Source organism: Seriola dumerili, unplaced genomic scaffold (assembly GCF_002260705.1).
Source record: "Seriola dumerili isolate Sdu_G_001 unplaced genomic scaffold, Sdu_1.0 BDQW01000533.1, whole genome shotgun sequence".
NCBI lineage: Eukaryota > Metazoa > Chordata > Actinopteri > Carangiformes > Carangidae > Seriola > Seriola dumerili.
The window spans coordinates 1,663,758-1,671,945 of NW_019174788.1; positions in this window are offsets into that span (position 1 = coordinate 1,663,758).

Here is an 8,188-nt window from a genome sequence, read left to right on the forward strand (position 1 = left end):
ACCGGGGGTCAGTGTAGTTCACTTCACACCACTGGTTCCGTTGAATCCAGGTCTCATTTTTGGCAGGTGGAGAGCAGGTAGCGTTAAAGTAAAAGTCAGAGTATAACGCACCAAATGGTCGTTAAAGTAGCTAATTTTCACCCAGGAGACGGTTTGTTGTTGGGCTAACTCGAGCCTCCATTTTTTTTTAACCTACACTTGGAACTTCACATTTTGGAAAATATTAACGGTTACAAGATTTTTAAGTAGGGTTTATTTAGAGATAATTAGCGTACTTTACATTACTGCCGCCACGGGCTGCTAGTGCAACACCTGCTGCTGCTGCAACTGTCGATTGTGTTGATGGGCAGGTAAAAGTAACTCACTTCCTGTGGATTTTAGAGCACCTGAAATGATTCCCCTCTTACACATTTCGTAGGTGTAAACTGTTCTAATGGTACAAAAAGTAACCCAAGTCATAATAACCCGCCCCAGTCAGTTTTAACCTGCCCAATTAAAGAGAAAGGAGCCCAATTGCAGCCACGAATAGCTGGAGGATGGTGGGGTTTTCTCGAATGCGTTTTTTTAGCAGCAATTTTGAAATATTACCCTATACTATAAACATATTGCTACAAACAGCCTGATTTCCACCACCTGTATGAGTGAGAGCTATGTGCCAACTCTGCTCCCTCGGTAGTTTATATAGGGAGGCTTATCATATCATAATTGATGAATCATATTATAAAACATTGCTCATGTGCTCTTGTAAAAATAAGCAAAAATGTTTAATTGGGGGTCCTGCAATGTAACATACATTCTTATTTGTTTTTTATTGTTATGTGTATTGTATGCGATTATATGTTATACCTTTACATCCACATTTACATAACATCTGAATAATGAGTCTTTCTGACCTTTAGACAAACAATAGCTGCACCTCTCAGCCCAGTATATGTCATGCATATGCTGTACATATAGCTGACTCATTGTTTATAATGTGTTTGTGGCCAGGAAGGTGTACCTGATCAGATGAATTCTGAATGCACATGTAAGAAGTGCAAACATTTGTGTTTCTGTGCCAGTGCTTCCTGTATTTAATGTAATACTGATATGAATCCCATACAATCCACTGTAACTGCTCTCCCTTTATAATCAAAGACACCATTCTGCATCAGCATCCTTCCATCCATTTTTCACCTTTTTCCTCTCCATCCCACACATTTCTGACCCTGCAACCACTACCATCAGGAGCACAAGCGCACACACTCACGTAGACAAACACACACAAACACTGACGCAGATACAGCTGCAGGATGCAGTCCGCCTCTTCTTGCCTCTCTGTTACACTTTCTGAAAAAGTTGGATGTCACCAAACACCCACTCACTGGCATGTACTGTACATTCACACATAGAAATATACACACTGACATATATAATGTATTGTGCCTTTATGAGCTTATGCACGTAGCCTGACTGATCCCATTCAGATACTTTCAAGTAGAAGTCGCATCATTGTGAAATAAAAGATTAAAAGAAATTCAGTTCAAAAAAGATAAAGCAAGGAAATTCTCTGATGTCCCTTTAAGGGCAGTCAGCAAATAAATTAAGAATACATATCAACTTTCTTCTATGTGCATCTTCTTTTATTTCTCTTGAGATAGGCCGCAATTTGATGCCTAACAGTCACAAGTGCACAGCACACATGACAAGTAGAGGAGGGAAGTAAAGAGAGGAGGGAAGCAAAGTAAAAGTGGGATGTGTCAAGAGACTTCTGAAAAAAAAAAAAAACACGGAGACAAAAGACAGACAAAAAGAGTGAGAGGCTGAGTCTAATAAGAACCAAGAGACTGCGTGCTGGTATCTTGTGGTGCCATTTGAATACAGGGCAGCAGCAGCTGGAGTCTGTGTCGAACAGCTCTGCACTTCACACAGCATCACCATCAGGAGAGCATAGCGCTGGTAGTACTCTGCTGGAGTCTTGCGCTGCTTCACACACTCCCACAGACCAGCCTGTGTGAGCGTGTGTGTGTGCATGTGTGTGTGTGTCTGTGTGTGTGTCTGTGTGTGTGAATGACTTGGAGCTCCATGGTTCTCATTACTCAGCCACTGTAATGTACTCGCCTTTCTAGCTTACCGTATTGGGGCTGGTGTTCCCACTGTTGGCTTACAGAAAAGGAAAGGACCGGCCTCACCTCTGTTCTGAATGCATTAGCACACATCACATTTTCAATCTGGACCTCAGCATAGGTTCCCTACTGAATAGTAACAGAGTATATGCATGCAGCTGTGTGTGTGTATGTGAGAGAGAGAGAGTGAGAGAGTGTGTGTGTGTGTGCAAGAGAGAGAGAGAGAGGTTGCAGCAGAGTTTAAAAATACCCATACTCCTGTTCGGTGCTGATAAGTTGTGTTATGAGAAACTGCCGGGGCAGACAGCAGGGTCATTAGCATGACTGCCAGATTGAGAGGTAGAGAGGAAGGAAGCAGGGAAGGAAGGGAAGAGGAAAGAGAAGAAGGAGTTTCCAAAGTTTTTTTGAGGGAAACAAGTGAACATTCAGTAATGAGTCCACACATATAATATAAGGACAAATATCATCCTCTGACCTTTCACGCTGTCTTTCTCAGTCACTTCCAGACTTGATGATTGGCACCGTCTGTGACATCTGCCTGCTTTCATCATCTGCCACCACCAAGGTCCACTGATTCCTGATGCTCATAAAGGTAAACTTTCTTTACATTTTAGGATCCATATCTGTGTCAGTGGTGGAAGATACCTGACTTTACCTGAGTATTTCCATCGTGTGCTTAAGATTTAATATTATGAAACATACAATAAGCTTATAGAATAAAATTGTTAACGATTGAAATGCTTGTTCCCAACCTTGGTGACCCCTTGAAAAAATATTTGTCTAGACTGGGTCTAAAGAGACAAAATTATCCAATATTCCCCCAAAAGATACAAGGCCAAAAAAATGGACAGAAATTCAATTCATTTCACTTCCTCTGTGACTCTTTGAAGGGCCCTGACCACTAGTTTGGGAACCACTTGACTAAATTAGCTCGAGCTCAACTTGTGTATTGATGCATGAGTAATAATCAAATAATCTGATCAGTTACAGACACATTTAATTTCATTTTCCTCGCCCTAATCAATGTGGCAAAGTTGTATGTGACCTAAGGATCACTGTTTCTAATGTTCTTTTGCATTATAATCCCCCTCAAGTCCACTCCATCATCTTTAAGTCCACTTCTGCCCAAACATCCTCAGAGGCCTTTTTGACAGCTATTACAACACTAGTCTACTGCCCAGAAACGTTCAGCACCAAGGAGGCTGTTTATTGTTTTAATAGCAGCTGCTTCAGTATTCTTTGAGCTGCTGTTGCTCCCTTCAGGAACAACAAATCAAGAAAAATAAAACTCGCATGGCTAAAGGACATGCCTGGGCTGTAAAGAGAAAACATAAAAAAAAAAAGAAAAAAAACGCCAAACATTACTGGAAAGGCTAATAAACTCAGTGTGTCCCAAAGTGTTGTGAAGGACTTATTGCTGAAATATCATAAGCTGGTTAAGGATGCAAGAGCAAGTTTTCCTCAGATTTCATTTAGAAGAATTGTCAAGGGTCTTTCTCAGTAATATGTGCTCAGTTGTTTAACCCCACTTCTACTAATTGAACTAAATCCTCCCCTGAGAAGAGTGAAGAATTCTTAATATTCTTTGACCAAAAAACGTACAAGACTCAAGATTTCGGCTTCCACTGACAGGGACAGTCAAACAGATTACAGGAAACAACTTAGGAAACTTAGTGAATACAGATGCTGCCATGAGGGGCACAAATGGTCACTGTATAGTTTGATGAGTATTGAAATGATGCACTATGGTCTTCACGGTTCCCAGATGTCAACCCGGTTGAGAGCGTATGGGAGCTTGTTACCGAGCGCTCTCCAACACCATCGTCATTCGTCCAGTAGTGAATCCAGAGCCCGACAAGGAGCAGTGGTGGCTCGTGATGGACCAGCACCATAAGATGTTGATATGTTGTTTTCCTTTATTTTGTCACCCATTAGTAACAGTCTCTGTAATTTGTGGTTGTTGCAGCTGCACAACCTTTTCTTCAATTAAGAATTAGCATTACAACATGCTGAGATTTACACATCGCTGAACTAAAACAGGTTGCACCACAAAAACTAGTCCTCACGCAGAGATTAGTTGTTGCTATGCACACTCAGTAACAAGGTGTAAGTGGAGCTAACGGAACCAGCTGACAGCTAACATTCGCTTGCTGATTTATTTCTTGTTTAGACTGAAAGACTGAACTGACCTGCCACTTATTCAAAATTCTTTTCAGTAATCATATACTGTATAATGGCAGGATTTTAAATTTTATTTTCCCAAGAATGGTCCATGTTGTGTAAGATTAATAATGTTGTTAAATAGTCAGTTAGCTTAGCATGAATAGATATTTACCACTCATCCTAAAATGTATGAATACTATGAAACAAATACACACATTTCCGCATGTATACACCTATAAAAACATCATAAAATGTAAGAAGTCATACCAATATTTACAAAAAGCTTGGCAGTTAAGTTTAATAGGCTATATCACTCTACAAACTACGGCTGTTTCCTAGCAACCAATTTACACATTACATTACAGTCATTACTAATGAAGACATCCTCTAAGTTTTAATAATGCAATTCTACTTAATAAATCACTAGTGTGAAATCTAGTAGTTACAAAGAAGGATTAAACACATAAATGTAGTGATCAATGAAGAGCTGATACAATCCTCATCCACTCTCACTTTCACTTCTCCACCGCCACAGTCTCTCTAGCTACTGGTGAATGTGCACAGTTTTCCTGAGGCCTTGTCAACAGCAAACCACAGGCCTGCATCCAAACTGGCTCACAGCATTTAACCCAAGTTTTGTTAAAATTTGGACAAGTCCAATTGAGGTTATGAATCAAAATAACAGATTTTATTCCAAATTGGACTTTATTTCCTACCAAGTGAGTTCTTTAGTGACTGAATATTAATCAGAACATTATTAGCATTTTTTAAATTTTTTTATCAATCTTTGAAATCCTTGGTTAAGCACATTTTTGTGTGTGTTCTTTTTTTTTGTTGTTAAAACACAAGCTAATACTGCTTCTCATGCCATGTGAGGGAACCATTAGAAGTAGGACACTGACCTGTTTTCAAGCACTGTAAAAACTGGGACTTAACACTCAACTCAAAACTCAAGCTTCTCACACCGAACACGGGTACAACAGCAAGACACAACGTCATTACAACGTCACAACTGTCTGGTTTCCTCTATAACACTAATGAGCAAGCGGGAAGGAGAGAGAGAGTACCCTGATTAGTCTGGCAGCATCAGTGTCAGACACTCAGCGGGGCGTCCACAGCTCAGTGTGTTTTTCTGTGTCTGTGTGTAATGTGTATATTCAAGCATTGGTACGGCTGCCAGTCCTTGCTTTCTCTGTTGGTTTGTTTTTTTTTTGTTGTTTTTTTTCATGCCATCCCTCTATTTCTCACTTTCTTCATCTTTTCTCTCGTTCTCTAAGCTCCAAAAACTCTGATCCCTGCATTCGCTCAGTCTGGCAAATGACTGCAGGGGCTGACAATCCACTGTCAGCACGCGCCGCCACAGTCAATAACGCTGTCCCATGTCACCGCACTACACTGGCTAAAGCTCACATTTCTTATCCCTCCCAAAAAGTGCTGCTTAACAGCGCTTCTCTGCCTTTGCCAATCCTGCTAAACGCATCGCCATATCCCCCTAATATGCCCCTTCCAAAACCCCACCCTGACAAACCCCACCCTGACACGTTTTTGGTTCTCCAAATGACCAGAACATCCTTGGGTGAAGCGAATTCTGCATATTTTAAGGCCAAGAGTAGCACCCAGTGAAATTTGGGACCAAATGTGATGTGCTTTTCACGATGCCCCTGAATTCTAAGCAAGTGATGGGTGACTGATCTAGCTGTCTGTCTGTAACAAGACGGGGTCATGTAGGCTATACTCAAATACACACAGGAATTGCATACACGCATATACACACATGCATGCATGGGGTGCAGTGGAGCTCAGACAAGTGTTACCAAGAAATTGTAGTCTCCACGATAATCCACTTCTCCTCTATCGTGTTCCATTAACCTCACAGCTTACACACACACACTCCTTGTCTCAGCCCACATGGACTTACACACACACACACACACACACACTCACACACACACACACACACACACACACACACGCACACATGCACGCATGTCTGTCAGTGTCAGGGCCTGTGTCGTCCAGATCCATTGTATCTGCATGAGGCTGAGATAATGGCATCTGTCGCTGCTCCTTTTGTCAGCGCTGTCCCTGGCCCCTGCTCACTGCTGGTCCCCATTAGCTGGCTGCTGGCCCGCTGGCCCCTCCACTCCACGCTCTGCTGCCTGAGCGAGAAAATACAGGAGAAGCCTGTCCCCTCTTCTAACTCCCTCTTTCGTTATCCTTCTCCCCCTCTCCTGTCTTTACCCAGCTCCTCCCACTGCTGCGGATTAAAGGTAGTTAGTTTGGTAAACTGGAGAGGTGCAAACCTAAAAAGGAGAACATCTAATGTCAGATGCTGGTTTGATAATAGATTATCAATAGCAACAGAAGCCTGCTGTACTGTTTCTGGTACTGTATGAGCTATACGGTAAAATGTAGGTAGATTTTTTTGAAAACTAGGTTTTCTTAGGGTAAATAAATTGTTTTGATACCATAATATGTCTTGAAATTACCCACCCTTTTTTTCCTCTAGCATTTACCAACAAGTATTTAAAGTGTGCATCACAGATCAATCAACCAATATAGATTATTTTCATTTTCAACTGATGTGCCCATAATTCTTTCCAATTAATTATTTGGCGTATTATATGTCAGAAGATAGTCAAGTGAAATCACAGTTTATTAAAGCCCAAGATAATATCCAAACAACACTGCATAAGATTTTACATTTATTATCATGTTTAACAAAGACAAGCAGCAAATTCTCCTAACTGAGATGATGGAACGAAGGAGTTTTAAGTATTTTTGCTTTAAACTTGCTTTAAGTCATTAAGGTGATTCATTGATTATCAGAATAGTTGACAATTACTTTCCTGCCCATCAGCTTGATTAGACAAAAAAAAAGCATTTAGTTTAAGTAAAAAGCAAAATGGAGAAGGTTCATAAGAAGATGTGTCACAGAAATAACTCAAAAATCCATCAAAAAACATCAAAAACACAGAGGTTTGTCAGATAATACCTCATTATTTATGTAAGACTGACCAAGCTAAATTTGAATATCTATAGAATATCTACTTTTATTCAATTTCCACAACCCATACCTTCACCCTCAGGCACATCCCTGGGTATTTGTGTACCAAGGTTTTATTTTTTTTTTAAAGTTATTTTGTGGATCTCTTGCAACAGACTCACGATTTGTTTTATCATTGCATTTTGTCACTTTATGACTTACTGGGAACTTCATAACTTTTCAGACGTATGCTGTTGAGAGCTGTTGTGTTTGCAGAGCGTGGCACAGTAATGTCAGACAATCTCTAAACTGCCCATCTCAGCACCAACTCCCCTTGTCTATGCTGCATAATTGCACTCACTGGAGCTGCATTGCCTTACAATATAACAAATGAAGTCTGTATTACATTTGTCACCTATCCGAGACGTCTCACTTAGTCACATCATTTTCCCCTCGTCTCTCATAAGCATGGCTAATAAAATGTAAAGATGGGAGATAATACACCACTGACTGGGTTTTATTAAGAACGTAAAGGCAATATCATTGTAGTAATGATAGTAAGACATCTAAGATGAAGGGCGGGCCGGCGGACGGAAGTGAGCGTGACATCACAGGCAAAACTATGTTCTGCTCGCGTTATTTCATTATTGGTTAAGCTTCCTTATTAGGGACAGGGGGCGAAGCAGTGTTGCCTTTGATAAAGCAAGGCAATTTCAGGAGCTGCTACAGTGCCAAATTACAGTTGTACATCATGCAGCTCGCTCTCTACTGCTTCCTCAACTTCACCTCAGTCTTCCTTCTCTCCAGCATACTCTGTTTCTGGAAGTACTCTGTATTTGATGTTGATCTCCATGTTGCCTGCACTGTGAAGCAGAAAGACTGAAAGAAGAGTGATGAGCAACAGCTGAAGCAGCAGACAACAGCCCCATCTAGA